General features: G+C 47.4%; 1 long non-coding RNA gene across 1 annotated transcript in view; it reads right to left on the bottom strand.

The window, feature by feature from the left end:
• Positions 1 to 792: 792 nt before the first annotated feature.
• Positions 793 to 16,719, bottom strand: part of LOC309556606 — a 247,410-nt gene continuing 231,483 nt past the window's right edge. The window contains exon 3 of the long non-coding RNA XR_014225322.1: positions 793 to 821. This is a non-coding gene — a long non-coding RNA (uncharacterized lncRNA). The remainder of the gene's footprint in view (positions 822 to 16,719) is intronic.

The following is a 16,719-nucleotide window of genomic DNA, read 5'->3' as shown; positions in this document are numbered from 1 at the left end:
CAAGGAGCATCATCATGCATCCTAGCCACTTGCCTAGGCCTATTTTTGACATTTGGTGTTTACAAGCTAAAAATCAGTTTTGCTAGAAAACTGCTTAGAACCCCCAAACATATATTTTTTTTTTAGCAGAGACCCTAGAGAATAAAATGGAGATTATTGCAATATTTTTTATCACACCGTATTTGCGCAGCGGTCTTCCAAACGCAATTTTGGAAAAATTCACTTTTTTTAATTAAAAAATAAGAAACCAGTAAAGTTAGCCCAATTTTTTTCCATAATGTGAAAGATAATGTTACGCCAAGTAAATAGATACCCAACATGTCATGTTTCAAAATTGCGCACGCTCACGGAATGGCGACAAACTTTGGTACTTAAAAATCCCCATAGGCAACAATTTAAAAATTTCTACAGGTTGCCATCTTTGAGTTACAGAGGTCTATGGCTCAAATTATTCCCCTTGCTCTAACGATCGCAGCGATACCTCACATGTGTGGTTTGAACACCGTTTACATATGTGGGCGAGGCTTCTGTATGCGTTCGCTTCTGCGCGCGAGCTCACGGGACAGGGCGCTTTTTTTTTTTACACTATTTATTTTATTTTTTATTTTTACACCGTTTAACAAAAAAAAAAAAAAAAAAAAAATTGATCATTTTTATTTCTATTAATAGGAATGTAAACATTCCTCGTAATAGAAATAGGCACGACAGGACCTCTTTTGTGTGAGATCTGGGGTCAAAAAGTCCTCAGATCTCACAAGTACACTAAAAGATAGAAAAAAATTAAATAAAATGGAAAAAAAAAAAAAAAAAAAAAAAAAAACCTTTAAACTGGTTGCTAGGCAACAACATTTTCCGTAGCTCCGGTCCCCCAAGACCATAGAGTCAAGTGAGGGCAAGCTTGCCCTCACTCGACATCCTGTCTGAGGATCTGGGACCGGATTGTTTTCCCCGCTGCCGGCGGGTCCGGTAAGCGGGGAGAAGGACCGGAACGCGGCGCCTCTTCCGCCATCCCGGAAGGGTGATCCCACGGTGAATCCGCAGCTGGGACCACCCTTATCGGAAAGCCAACCGTCCACCGTTTAAAAAAATACCAGGGTTATGGCAGCTATCTGCTGCCATAACACCGGTATTTAGGTTTAAACGGAGGATGTATATAAACCTTTTTGGACTTGGACATGGTGGCTGTATGAAGGGTGATAGGTACTCGGGTACTTTGTTGGGCAGGTGACAGGTACTCTGGTACTGATGAGCAGGTGGCAGGTACTCCGATAGGCAGGTGACAGGTACTCGGGTACTCTGATGGGCAGGTGACAGGTACTGATGAGTAGTACTGATACCGATAGGTGATACTGTACTGATGATCAGTACTGATACGTGATAGGTACTGATGAGTAGTGATGGGTACTGATGAGCAGGCGGCAAGTACTCGGGTACTCTGATGGGTAGGTGACAGGTACTCAAAGTACCCGAGTACCCGTCATCAGAGTACCTGTCATCAGAGTACCTGATGGGCTGGTGACAGGTACTCGGGTACTTTGATGGGCTAGTGACAGGTGCTCTTTATTGGGGGGGGGGCAATCAGTGTGTTTGGGGTGCACTGTAATTGGTAACTAGCTGTTACCACACTCTTCCTCACACAGGATCAGTGTGTGAGGAGGAGAACACGGTGACAGCTAGTTACCGTGTTCTCTGTTGACATTTGTGACCGGCTGTGATTGAACACAGCCGGTCACGTGGTAAAGAGCCAACTTCATTGGCTCTTTACCTAGATCAGGGATCGACTGTCCGAGGGACGAGCCTCGTCCCCGATCGCTGCTCTGCGCGCCCCCCGGGGCCCGCATTGCAGAGAGAACGAGCGGCTCGTGCTAGAGCCGCTCATGTGATCGGCTGTGATTGACACAGCCGATCACATGGTAAACAGCCAATTTCTATTGGCTGTTTACCTTGATCAGGGATGGGCTATGTCCGAGGGACGAGCCTCACCCCCGATCGCCGCGCTGCCCGCCCCCGGGGGCGCGCGCAGTAGAGGGGAGATCCGGGCGACGTCATGACGGCGGCCCGGATCCTTACAACCACTTTGCCGACGTCATTTACATGACTCGGTATGGAAGTGGTTAAGAGGGGAGGAGCCAGGTTCTCTCAGAAGTGCCTGTCCTGAAAGACAAGGAAAACTGGTAAAAGACCAATAGAATTCAAAATGACATCCAATGTGTGTAGAGCCCCTGGGGACTAGAGCACAGTGGTAACCCTATATTGGACTTCGTGCATAATGAGGTACAGATACAGTGAACGATGATTCATCAGTTGATGTCAGTTACTCTGAGCAGTCAGAGGAAGGGAAAAGGGGTATTCCCGTGATATCATGAGCATGATGTGGCATTAGAAAATGAAGAGAACCTTTCAGCAGTCAACATCCAGTTTGGAATAAATTGTCAGTCTGCCGAGTAGCATATTTATGTAGAGGATCAGCAGTACAATAGACTTGGTTACACCAGCCAGCTGGATGTAGTGTAAAAGGATGAGAAATCGATGTAACAGTAACCAGCACTTGAAAGTGATGAAGGTATGGAAGTGGCTATATCGCAATAAACCCCAATTAGCTGTGGTGAGCCAGTGAGGGACAATGTTCTGAGTTGCCATGTAGAAGGGGGTATTATTCCAAGACCCCAGCATGTTACATAGTTAGTCAGGTTGAAAAAAAGATAAGTCCCTCTGGCTCAACCAAAAAAATAGTAATGAAAACCCAACCATACAATCCCATATGCACAAAACTATACCCACAGTTGATCCAGAGGAAGGCAAAAGAACCCCAGCAAATTATCCAATTTGCTACAGCAGGGGGAATTCCTTCCTAATCCCCCAAGAGGCAATCTGATATTCCCTGGATCAACTTTACCTATAAATATTAGTACCCACTTCTATTAAGTACACCCAGGAAAGAATCCAGACCTTTAAAGCAATCTAGTGAGCAGGCCAGAACCACCTTTGGAGGGAGTCTATTCCACATTTTCACAGCTTACGGTGAAGAAACCTTTCCATATTTGGAGAGGAAATTTGTTTTCCTCTAGACGTTGACATATGCGATGTGAGGTAGCAGATATCGCTATATTTCACCTCGCATACGTTCTGTAGTGAGAGACTGAATCGGAATCCAGCCAGGGTTTTTCCAGCCTCTGCCAGGCTAGGTTCCGGTCCAGAGATTATGGGTTACCCGAGTCCATGCTCAGGTGGACTTTAACTGAACAGGAAGAGAGCACAGAAAGGCTCTGGCCTGAGACTCAGAAGGGAATCAGAGAGGCACTCTGTTTGGACTTTAAAAGAAAAGGTTTGCTTTACCATCTGTTTTTATGGGTCACTGTATAGTGAGAAAAACTGCTGTTTAGTTTAGCGCCGGATGGCAAGGATTTATTTTACGGTTTTGTTTTTGCATATTTGCAAACCTCTGCTAAATAAAGCTGGCAACCCACCAGACTTTAAAGAAATTACTTACATGCGGGCCTTACTTTCCTGGAAAAGGTGATCCTGTGAGCTAATCTCCCAAACGTGGTGGAGGATGCGGGCATATTCTAAAGATGGAGGAAATATTAAAGGCCCTGCTACAGGCCAATGCAGCTCAGTGGGAAACCAACCGCCAAATCAGAGGCCGTTACAGCACAACAGGTAGCCCAGCAGGAGATGAACCGGCAGTTTGCAGAGGCTGGAGTTGAAAAAAAAAAAAAAGCAATTCCATCTCCTGTGCCAGCTGAACCAAAATTGATATGTGCCTCGTACCACCTGCAGAAGACACCGGCCGATGTTGAAGCCTACCTTGCGACTTTTGAGAGGGTTGCTGTAGATTGGCCAAATTAACAGTGGGCGGGTCTGTTGGCCCAGTTTGACTGAAGAACCGCAAAAAGCATATTTTGACCTGGACCCGGATCAGGCCCAGGACTAGGAGACTGAAGATGGAGATACTCGCACGCTTGGGTGTCACCATGGCAGTCCGGGCCAAGTGCGTGCATCAGTAGACCTACTCCAGCAGCAAGCCACCCCGTTCTCAAATGTTGACCTGGTCCACCTCACCAAAAAGTGGTTGCAACCAGAGACCTAGACTGGCCCCCAGATCGTGGAGAGTGTGGTAATGGACCAGTACCTGCGTGCGCTCCCTGCTGCTGAGGAAGTGGGTCGGACAGGGGGACCCCAAAACTGCAGCCCAATTGGTGTACCTAGTGGAGTGCTACTGAGGACTTGTTGAACCCTTCTACGCCGCACTTCAGTGGGTCTAGGGGTGCAAGATCGCCCAGCAGTTTTTTTGGGTTAGGTACCTCAGGCCTAAGGGTAGGGGGGACTTTATGGGCAAGGTAATAAGTAGTAAATGGAAATACAAATAGTAAAAAATGAAATTTGTTTACTGTATAAAAAACATTGTATAAACAGAGCACAGCAGTATGGGTGAGGGGTTGTAGACCCCTGAGTGAAGAGGGTGATAAAGGTAATGAAGGAGTGACAGTTGTGACTTGGTAAATGGGAAGCTTCTCTATGGGATTAGAGTTTTCCTATGTTCGCGTTCCAACGCGTTTCGGCTCGATCCTGGAGCCTTTTTCAAGGGTATAAGTCACACTTGTTTCTGTAATGATCATGTAAGTAGTCTTAGTTACAGATTGATATATTTATATATTTATATATATATATATTTATATATATATATATATATATATATATATATATATATATATATATATATATATATATATATATATATATATATATATATATATATATATATATATATATATATATATATATATATATATCAATCAATGGTATTCACCAAACAGTGGTATCTCCAAAAAAAACATTAATACATACATTTGTGTTTTGCCGTGAGCGGTGATGGTGTTCCCTCAAAACAACGAGAGCGCGAGCCTTGTAACCTACAAAGTATAGATTGGGTTCAAGTAAGACGTATTTATCTTGAAGGGTGCTATGTGTATTAAAGGGCTTGAACTTACTGACTGTCACAGGTTTCTTAAGGCCCCTGTTGGCCGGATAGAACGTCAAATAGTCCCATCCAAGTGATGCTCTGGTATCTATGTTCCACTCCGGATTGGAATTGTGTGTCCAGCCTGGAGAGGTCTGTGTACAAATTTTATTGATTTGAATTTTAGATTGCTAAGATTTAGGTATGAATATTTTAAAGTAGTTTAAGGGTACGCATGTAATACAACAAAGTGTATCTGACCCTTTCTCGATTTGTACCTTGTGGGGTTCTTTATTGCATAGAAGTCAAGCATATGTTCCAATGCCTGCTTGACCCTCGGAGTTGTATGCCCCGGTTGGTCGCTGGCTGTAAAAGTGCATATACACAACAAAAATGAATCCATGTATGTAACTATACTTTGTGTGTGGCCATATGCGGCCCTATGTGCGGAGCATTCTTGGGTTCGTATACCTTTTTGCACGTGGTTGCGGTGCGTCCTTCTTAGGGTTAAGTCCTAGATAGGGCGACTTGGGTCACTAAAGATAAAAATTATTATTGGTGACCAAAAGGGAATATGTGTAGATATTGTCTGAGGTATCCCAATAGCCTAAATGGTTGCTGAAGCCAGGTTGTATGAAAGAATCATAACCATCTACATAGGGTAGAAGAGTAAAGGGCGGCATGTATTGCCTTGTAGCAAGTTCCACATGTACAATCATACTCTGTGGCCTGCTGACTTAGCCGCAGAGTACGATTGTACATGTGGCACTTGCTACAAGGCAATACATGCCGCCCTTTACTCTTCTACCCTATGTAGATGGTTATGATTCTTTCATACAACCTGGCTTCAGCAACCATTTAGGCTATTGGGATACCCCAGACAATATCTACACATATTCCCTTTGGTCACCAATAATAATTTTTATCATCTTTAGTGACCCAAGTCGCCCGATCTAGGACTTAACCCTAAGAAGGACGCACCGCAACCACGTGCAAAAAGGTATACGAACCCAAGAATGCTCCGCACATAGCCACACATAGGGCCGCATATGGCCACACACAAAGTATAGTTACATACACGGATTCATTTTTGTTGTGTATATGCACTTTTACAGCCAGCGACCAACCGGGGCATACAACTCCGAGGGTCAAGCACGCATTGGAACATATGCTTGACTTCTATGCAATAAAGAACCCCACAAGGTACAAATCGAGAAAGGGTCAGATACACTTTGTTGTATTACATGCGTACCTTAAAACTACTTTAAAATATTCATACCTAAATCTTAGCAATCTAAAATTCAAATCAATAAAATTTGTACACAGACCTCTCCAGGCTGGACACACAATTCCAATCCGGAGTGGAACATAGCAGATACCAGAGCATCACTTGGATGGGACTATTTGACGTTCTATCCGGCCAACAGGGGCCTTAAGAAACCTGTGACACAGTCAGTAAGTTCAAGCCCTTTAAAGTGGAGTTCCACCCATTTTTGGAACTTTAGATCTTTGTAATCCCCTTTAAAATGGCTTTTACCAATGGAAACTTTTTTTTTTTTTTTTTTTGCTAGTAAATACCTTAATTTCGGATTTATTCCTCCTCTCCTCACTTCCTGGTCCGATCGGCGATGACGTCATTCGGCGATCCGCAGTGTCTGCTGGGATGTATTCTATTCCAGAAATCTCAGTAGCTGTATCTGTACTGAGCCGTGCCTGCCCCGCCTCCGCCCCGCCTCCTCTCAATGAATTGCATTGTATGAATGTATTAAGGCTGTTCTCTGCCCAGCCTCCGCCCCGCCTCCTCTCAATACAACTCAATGAGAGGAGGCGGGGCAGACAACGGCCTTAATACATTCATACAATGCAACTGAATGAGAGGAGGCGGGGCGGAGGCGGGGCAGGCACGGCTCAGTACAGATACAGCTACTGAGATTTCTGGAATAGAATACATCCCAGCAGACACTGCGGATCGCCGAATGACGTCATCGCCGATCGGACCAGGAAGTGAGGAGAGGAGGAATAAAGCCGAAATTAAGGTATTTACTAGCAAAAAAAAAAAAAAAAAAAGTTTCCATTGGTAAAAGCCATTTTAAAGGGGATTACAAAGATCTATGTATTCCAACCTATTAAAAATGGGTGGAACTCCGCTTTAATACACATAGCACCCTTCGATAAATACGTCTTACTTGAACCCAATCTATACTTTGCAGGTTACAAGGCTCACACTCGTTTTGAGGGAACACCATCACCACTCACGGCAAAACACAAATGTATTAATGTTTTTTGGAGATACCACTGTTTGATATATCAATCAATGGTATTCATCAATCTGTAACTAAGACTACTTACATGATCATTACAGAAACAAGTGCGACTTATACCCTTGAAAAAGGCTCCAGGATCGAGCCAAAACGCGTTGGGACGCGAACATAGGAAAACTCTAATCCCATAGAGAAGCTTCCCATTCACCAAGTCACAACTTTCACTCCTTCATTACCTTTATCACCCTCTTCACTCAGGGGTCTACAACCCTTCACCCATACTGCTGTGCACTGTTTATACAATGTTTTTTATACAGTAAACAAATTTCATTTTTTACTATTTGTATTTCCATTTACTTCTTATTACCTTGCCCATAAAGTCCCCCCTACCCTTAGGCCTGAGGTACCTAACCCAAAAAACGATTACGTCAGGGACAGCGGCAAACCCCACACTATCCAATAGGTAGATAAGGATCAACCAACCCCCACAGTTCTGGTAAGACTGTTCCAGGGTTCAAGTGCATGGGGAAACTAGATAAGACTGTTATAGCCAATGAGACTGTGGGTCCTAGGCCTGGAGACTGGCCAAAGACGCTAGCGGTCCTAAAAGACCTTCCTAAGAGGACTGGGGGTAGAGCACATAGTGTTTCCGCTGCCATGCATTTGGGCATATTGCTGCAAACTGTCCTATAAAATGATGAACCTATGCAATGCAATTTTGCTTATAGGAAAAGATGCATCTGTTTGCACAGGTCACATTGAAAAAAATGGATTTTTGTAAAATCTTACCGTAAAATCCTTTTCTCCTAAGCTCATTGACAGACGCAGTCTTCTTGATTAATATCAACTTGGGTTATACTGCCCTCTACAGGAGTAGGACACTAGGCAGAAGGAAAACGTTCTGGCCACACCTTAGGGGCAGTCCCAGAGGGTATATCCTCTCTCTGCTACAGGAAGTCAGTTATGTCACAAAGCAGTGTTAGAGAATTTAACCCAACCCAACTCAAAAGTAGAGGGGCGGGTACTGCGTCTGTCAATGAGCTTGAGAAAAGGATTTTACGGTAAGACTTTACAAAAATCCATTTTTCTCTGTCGCTCATTGACAGACGCAGTCTTGATTAATATCAACTTGGGACATCCCAAAGCAGTGCCACAAATGAGGGGTGGGATAACAAATCAAAATTTAAATCCAGAAGGTCCAACCGGTGCCGACTAGAAGTCTTAAAGGGTCATCAAACCAAAGGATGAGACTCAACTGAAAACCCAACAGAAAAAAACCCTCGAGGTTCAACCCTCTCCTCAAATTGCGGCCTGCAAAACCTTGCGGCCAAAAGAGGCATCCGCCGATGCCATCACATCAACTTTATAAAACTTTGTAAAGGTATGAACCGACGACCAGGTAGCCGCCTTGCAAACCTGGACCACCGGCGCCCGATGGCGGAAGGCCCAGGAAGCACTAAGCACCCGAGTGGAGTGCGCCTTGACAAGGAACGGAGGATTCCGACCCTTAATAGAATAAGCCTGTACCACCGTCTGTCTGATCCATTTGCAGATGGTCGCGGCAGATGCAGGCAACCCCTTTTTGGGGCCATCCGTGATCACAAAAAGTGAATCCGTCTTAAGAAACGAGTCCGTAGTTTTCAGGTATACCCCGATTGCCCGAACCACATCCAAGGAGTGTAAAGCAAACTCCAGAGGATGACTGGGCTTAGGACACAGGGAAGGTAATACAATATCTTCATTCAGATGAAACTCTGAACCCACTTTAGGAAGGCAGGATGGATTCGGACGAAGAACCACCTTATCCCTATGAACCACCAGATATGGGGAACGACAAGATGATGCAGCCAGTTCTGACACCCTGCGTGCAGAAGTAATGGCCACCAAGAAGGCCACCTTCTGGGATAACGTAAGCAAGGGAATCTCCCCGATATCTTCAAAGGGAGGTTTCTGAAGAACCGACAACACCAAAGATCCCAGGGCGGTAAGGGTGCACGTACTGGCGGAGCCAGGTGTCGCACCCCCTGGATGAAATTCCACACCAAGGAATGAGTAGCCAAAAGGTTTCTGAAAGAAGATTGCCAACGCTGAAACCTGACCCTTGATAGTGCTCAAGGACAGTTTCTGCTCAACCCCATGTTGCAGAAAGGCCAAGATTCGGGTCACCGAATAGGTACGTGGAGGAAATCCAAGAGATTCACACCACGCAATATAAGACTTCCATGTGCGATAATAGACTTTGCTGGAAGTCGCCTTCCTTGCTTTAATTAGAGTAGGAATAACTGAAGCTGACAATCCCTTGTCCTTCAGCACCTGGGTCTCAATGGCCAGGCCGTTAAAGCCAGCGATTGTAAAGCAAGATGGAAGATCGGTCCGTGAGACTGCAGATCCTCCCTGAGAGGAAGTCTCCAAGGAGCGTCCACGACCAGCCTGCCCAAGTCGGCGTACCCGGCTTGACGAGGCCAGTCCGGAATTACCAGGATAACTGGAATTCCCTCCACCTCAATTCTGCGAAGAAGTTTCAGCAGCAACTTGAGAGGAGGGAAGACATACAGTAGCTGATACTGTCCCCACGGGGCGACCAGCGCGTCTGCTGCATCCGCTCGAGGATCTCGGGAGCGGGCTACAACCCTCCGCACCTTCCTGTTGAGCCGTGCTGCCAACAGATCCACCTCCGGGGTACCCCAATAAAGGCACAACTGGTGAAATACCTCTGGATGAAGAGGCCATACCCCTTGATCCAGAATCTGACAGCTGAGATAATCTGCCTGCCGATTTCCCACCCCCGGAGTGAATACTGCGGAGAGAGCCGGAACAAACCGTTCCGTCCAACGAAAGATGCTGGTCATTTTGATGGCCACCAGGACACTCTAGGCGCCCTTTTAGTGATTGACATAAGCCACGACCGTGGCATTGTCCGACTGGATCCGAACCAGGCTGCCCTAGAGCTGCTCGGTCCAGTAAATCAGAAAGTCTGATCGCTCTCAGTTCCGATACATTCATCGGTAACCTGGATACTATCGGAAGGAATGAATTCCCCTGGTTGAGCATCGGAGACCGAAGCCACCAGACCAGAGACTCCCTGGTCCGCTCGCTCAACCGGATCCGATTGTCCAGAGAATCGGGATTCCGATTCCCTCTGAAAAGAATCTCCCTTTGGGGAATTCGGGTATGAGACTGGGCATACGGTACTGCCTCCAAGAAGGCCACCATCAGTCCCAGTACCAGATAGTTCAATCTCCTGGTGGGAACCAGGAATGATCTTTGGGAAAAGTGAAGAAAACATTCTGCTCAAGGAGCGGGAACTGCCGCTCCCTGTTGCATCAAATCCATTACTGCCCCCCGCAAAGCTTTTAAGCGATCCGGGGATAGTCGAATGTTGGAAGGGAAGAATCGCACCGGTAGAAGTGATCGAAACTCGATCTTGTATCCCGATCGTATGACCTCGCGAACCCCTTTGTCCAGGATTCTGGAAAGCCATGGATCCGGAACCCGGTGAAGACGTCCCCCCACCCCAGAGATGGGTGGGGGCGCACCTTCAGGCTGTATTGGTCTTATCTTCAGGTTTGGCTGAGCCAGACTTTTGTTTACCCGACCAGCGCCCTTTGAAACCCCCTGAAGGGGCTTTGGACTTCTCGCTTGTTCCAGCGGAACGAACAAACTTTTTATGAGTGGAAAAGGAAGGTCCTCGCCTGTTACGAGGTCCTTTACCCTTAGCAGTCTGTGGCAAAAAAGTGCTCTTGCCCCCAGTGAGATCCTTTATAATCTCGTCCAAGGTGGCCCCAAACAGGCGATCCCCCTGAAAAGGGAGGAGATTAGCCAAAGCTTTTTTGGAACCTTGATCCGCCGCCATTCGGTCAATGTTTGTGAAACTAAACCAATGGCAACCACTGGCCTAAAAGTTGACTATCAGGGAAAAAATGGAGCGGGATTCCCCTTCCACTTTTCGATCCACCGGATCCCTAAAGGACGGAGCGTCCTCCAACGGGATAACAGTGGCTTTATTTAGTCTGGAAATCGGTGGGTCCACCACTGGTGGTACCGTCCATTTTTTAAGGAGGGATTCCTCAAACGGATAGCGCCTAGCAATGCGTTTGGAAATAGCAAGGGTTCGTTTCGGACGATCCCATTCCTCTTTAAATTTTATTACCAAAACATTTGGGCAAAGGAAAAACCTTCGCCATCTTGGTAGGCTTGCTAGTACCAAAAGGAATTTCAGTCTCAGCTACCTCTGCCGGTGTAACCTCAAGTCTTAAGGTTTCCCGGACAGACAACTAGCGCGTCCACCAACGCTTCTTCTTGTGCTATGGCGGAGGCAGAAACGTCCTCCTCACTGTCTGAGGAGACCGTACCTGAGACAGCAGCCCCAGAAGAGGGACCTGCTGCTGCAGTGACCAGCTCAAATCCGTATCTGAAGTATCAGATGAAATAGGGGTAGGGGGGGGGGGTCGCTTTCTTGACCCCCGTCCCTGACAGGCCACCTCCACCCGGGATACCAAAGACTCCAAAACTGCTGATAATGCATCAATCACAAGTGGGGTACTGGAGGGTCCTGCGGCCACCTCGAGGGGATACATGTGTGGCAGGGTCCATGATTATACAAGACACTTGCCAGCAAACAAAAAAAAAAAATTCTCTTTTTGTAATCCCCCAGCGCAATAGCGCTCCTCAGTGTTACCTGCTTGGACCCCAGAGAGAGAGAGAGAGAGAGAGAGAGAGAGAGAGAGAGAGAGACCCCCAAGGCTCACCACCTGATGCACAGAAGTTTCTATCAACCTGCTCTCAGCGCTGTCTTACAGACAGGAAGTCTTTTGGATTGTTTTCCCGGGTAAAGGAGGCGGCTCCTCCCCTTTACACGCCTTCCGGTGCCTCCCATGCTACGCCGAGGTAGCTGGTCATCTCCAAAATGGCCACCCCCATGCTGGAGACACGAGGCTATGCCAAGATGGCGGCCCCGCGCGACCTGCGGGAGGATCAGCGCCTGTGGAAAGATGGCATCAGTCTGCTGCGGCCTACGGGAGGTGTATGGCCTGTGGGAGGATGGCGGCAGTCCAGGCATCGGCCTGTACAGCAACCTTATGTATCAGGTAGGATGCTTATCACCCTATTACATGGCCATCATAACAGTAATGCCAGCCACTGACTTCAGTCATGGTCCCTTTACAGTGCCCCTCATACAGTGACTCCGATAGTCAGCTCCCAAACCAAGCCTCCTGGTTCTTATACACTAAATCACCCTCAAGAGGGGGATCTGTGACACTTGTAAAAGGATAAAGGGGAGACCCAGAATCATGAGCGTCCGACCATCCCATGGAGGGGCCCGCGTCCACCAACAAACCCGCCAGGGGGAGAGGGGGAACATTTTACTCACCATAACGGAACAGAAGGGCGCCAACTCCTGACAGAACCCCTCTCCACCGAGGTGGGGGGGGGCAGTCGACCAATACGGACGCCGTGACACAGTTCCTAACTGGTCGTCGGCATCCAGGCGAGACGTTTAACTCGCAGGGTCAGTCCCCGTCCAGTGGGACTATGTCGCGGCCGACCCAGCGCAGAGCTAGGGCCTGCACGCGCTAGTAGGCTGACTGGGGTGACCACTGGACCTCAACATCCAGCCTGTTCAGCATACTTGCTTGATCTCACAGGAACAACTGGAGAAAAAAGCTGCCTAAAATAAGTTTTTCTAAAAAAATCTTGCCAGGACTCCCAGCAAGGAACTTAGGTCCTTACTCCTAACTAGAAAAACAGAAAAAATGACTTCCTGTAGCAGAGAGAGGATATACCCTCTGGGACTGCCCCTAAGGTGTGGCCAGAACGTTTTCCTAGTGTCCTACTCCTGTAGAGGGCAGTATAACCCAAGTTGATATTAATCAAGAAGACTGGGTCTGTCAATGAGCGACAGAGAAACAAGTGTGTTATTGCAGTGGATGGAAAGCCACTCACAGCCCTGCTAGACTGGAAGTGTGGTGACCCTAGTCAGAAGGGATTGTGTAAATTCCACAAAACTACACCCCAGTACTATCGGGGTCATTTGCATCCATGGGGACACTCGTGACTACCAGACTGCAGTGGTTGAGGTTGATACCCCTTGGGCCAGTGTGACCCATTTAGTGGGGCGGGTGTTTGGAGGTTGTGGGAGAGCAAGGGGAGGCTGGTGGATTGAGCTCCCCCTGCCCTGGTTTCACAGGAACCCTCACCAGACCTTTTGCCAAAAGGGAAGGAAACACTGTTGGGGGAATCGAGGGAGCTGGAGATCCTCTTCCTTTCCCTGTCATGGCTGGGGAGAAGGAGGACCTGGAAGATAGCTCCCAGCAGGAGGGTAACGAACAGGACGACATTTCTGGCCCTGACAATGGGTAGCCAGAATGTAGTACCCGACTTAGAGGTCAGGAGAGATTTCTGTACCGAGCAATTATGATATGTCATCCTCCTTAGAGCCAGAGAAAACGCCAAGATTGTGGATGGGGAACCAGTAGATACTCACGGGGGGGGGTGTCTTTTCCCTACATGGCCATTAAAAATTTACTGTATCAGGTGGTAAAAACGTGGACAGGATTAGGTTGAACAGCTACTGGTTCCCAAACCCTTCCGCAGGAAGGGACATCTCGGTATTGAAAAGACCAGGGAGAGAATCGCCCAGAGATTTCTCTGGCCCGGGTTTCATGCAGATGTCAGGGGGTACTGTGAATCATGCCCTGAGTGCAAAGTGTCAGAACAGTCGCCCCATTTTTGCAGTCCCCGCTCCCTCTACCAATCCCAGAGGTTCCTTTTGAGAGGATTGGCATGGACCTGGTGGGGCCGATAGTGAAGTCTGCCCAGGGTCAACAGCATATTCTGGCAATCCTAAACATGCTATCCTGAGGCCATACCCCTGCGTAACACTTCTGCTAAGGCTATCGCAAAGGAGTTAGTCTAGGTGTTTAGTCGAGTGGGAATCCCAAATAGATCTTAACCGATCAGGGCACCCCATTTATGTCCAGGGTTACCAAGGAACTGTGTAGACTATATAAAAGCTCCCATCTCCGTACTTCTGTCAACCACCCACAAACAGATGGTTTGGTCGAAAGAATTAATAAAACCTTGAAAAAGTATGCTACAAAAAAAAAAAAAAGTGGTTGACAAAGGATGGGAGAATAGAAATTTTGTAAGAACTTACCGTAAAAATGATTTTCTCAGAGTCCTGACAGTCACCGCCCGATGGTATTAGCCTTCACTAATGAGTAATGGCGCCCTCTGCAGGAGCAGGCTAGGCAGATAATCAGGTTAATACAATACCATTCCCAAATATGGGAGACGAACCGAAGGAGACAAAGTCGACTTCTGAACGTTGGTCTATCCGAACTCCCGGAGCATCGGAACCGTAGTGGACAGATCGCGCAGCAGGCTTCGACTGGCACTCAAACAGGGAATCGTCCAGATATCCTAAAAATCGCAATGCCCTGTGCCCGTAACAGACCCAAAACAGGAGCCAGTATTTTGGCAAACACCCTTGGAGCCGAAGCAAGACCGAAGGTAATGCACAGACTGACAGTGTTCCTCCGCTATAGCGAATCGGAGGTACCTCCGATGACCCTCGAATATGGGGATGTGCAACTATGCATCCTTAAGGTCGATAGCCAGGAAATCTCCCGGACTCAAGGAGGCCACCACCGAGCGGAGTGATTCCATGTGGAATTACGGAATAGGCACGAAGCAGTTGAAAGCTTTCAAGTCCAGAATCGGACGCACCTTGCCCACCCTTCTGGGCACAGTGAACAGATTTGAGTTAAAAAAAAAAAAAACCGAAATCTGTCCCAATGTGGCACTGGGACGATCACCCCCTGGGCGAGGCGATCCTGCAACCGACCTAGGGTCAAATGAAGATTTAACCGGTTGCCGACCGCCGCACGACTATATACTGCGGCGGTCAGCCCCGGCCAGGCAGAGTGACGTATCGGTACGTCACTCGCCTGTCACTGACTTGCGAGCCTATCGCGGGCGGGCGCGCCCGCCGCGGCTCGTTCACAGACAAGTCAGTGCGTGTGACCGGCGGACTCGATGTCTGCCAGTCACACTGCGATCGCTCCTGTGAAGGGAGAAAGACAGAGCAGCTTGTGTAAACAAGCTGCCTGTCAGTTCTCCCTGTGTAAAAGTGAAGATCTGACCGTTCTACTATGTAGAACGGTTGATCTTTGCTTTTACACCAATAGGAATGTCCCTGCACAGTTAGAAGCACGCCCCTAGGACACACTTAACCCCTCCCTGTCCAATAAAGTTAACCCCTTCCCTGCCAGTGTCATTTTTGCAGTAACAGTGCATATGTATAGCACTGATTACTGCAGTAATGTCACTGGTACCCCCAAAAGTGTCAAAAATGTCAGTCAAGGGTCCGATCTGTCCGCCGCAATGTCGCAGTACCGAAAAAAAAAAATCGCAGATCGCCGCCATTACGCTTTAAAAAAAACCACCAAAAATGACAAAAATCTTTCCCTTTGTTAGTAAACGCAATAACTTTTGCGCAAACCAATCAAAATACGCTTTTTGCGATTTTTTTTACCAAACATAGGTAGCATAAAACAAATTGGCCGAAAAATGTTAAAAAATTTCGATTTTTACTTTTTTTTGGGGAATTTCATATAAAATGTGAAAAGTATTGTTATTTTTGCAAAATTTACGCTCTTTGTTTATAGCGCGTGATCAAAAAAAACGCACAGGTGATCAAATATCACCAAAAGAAAGCTCTGTTTGTGGGAAAAAAAAGGACGTCAAATTCGTTTTAGGTACAGCGTCGCACGACCGCGCAATTGTCCGTTAAAGTCACGCAGTACAAAAAAAAAAAAAAAAAAAAAAAAAAAAAAAAAAAAAAAAATCGCAAAAAAACCCCTGGTCCTTTAGCAGCCAAATCCTCCGGGGCTTAAGTGGTTAAAGGGAAAGAATCTGTCCGCTGGTCGTGAAAGGAATTCGATCTTGTAACCTGATCTAATGAATTCCTGAACCCACTGTCCGGGATCCGGAACAGCCAAGGTTCGAGGAAACCACGCAGACGTCCCCCCCACCCCTGAAACGGGTGAGGGCGCCCCTTCAGGCTGTGGCGGACTGGGCCGCCGCCCCAGCCTGGGCGGCTTTTGGCTTGCCCGCCCAGGGCTTTCTCTGGCCACCCTGGCCCTTGAAGGGTTTTCCCCTTGTTCTGTGCCTTGAAGGCATGAAAGGACCACTAGGATTCTGGGGCAGCAGAGTGCTCTTGCCCCCAGAGACTAACCAATTCGTCCAGGGGTACCCCAAAAAAGACGAATCCCTGCATAAGGGATATCGGACACAGTCGTCCTGGAAGTTTGGTCAGCCGACCAGCTCATCAACCAAATCAAGCGGCAGGTAAGTTCCGCGACACCCGACAGGCGAGCTGCCAATGGGGCCACCTCCAATGCCACATCACACAGATACATAACCGCTTTATGAATCTGGTCCACCATCTCCAATGTAGTGGGGGGGCAGAATCAGCTACAAGAGTGCGACTAAGCA

This window comes from Pelophylax lessonae (genome assembly GCF_965119305.1).
Source record: "Pelophylax lessonae genome assembly, chromosome: 1".
Lineage (NCBI taxonomy): Eukaryota > Metazoa > Chordata > Amphibia > Anura > Ranidae > Pelophylax > Pelophylax lessonae.
This window is presented reverse-complemented; position numbering and strand designations above follow the sequence as displayed.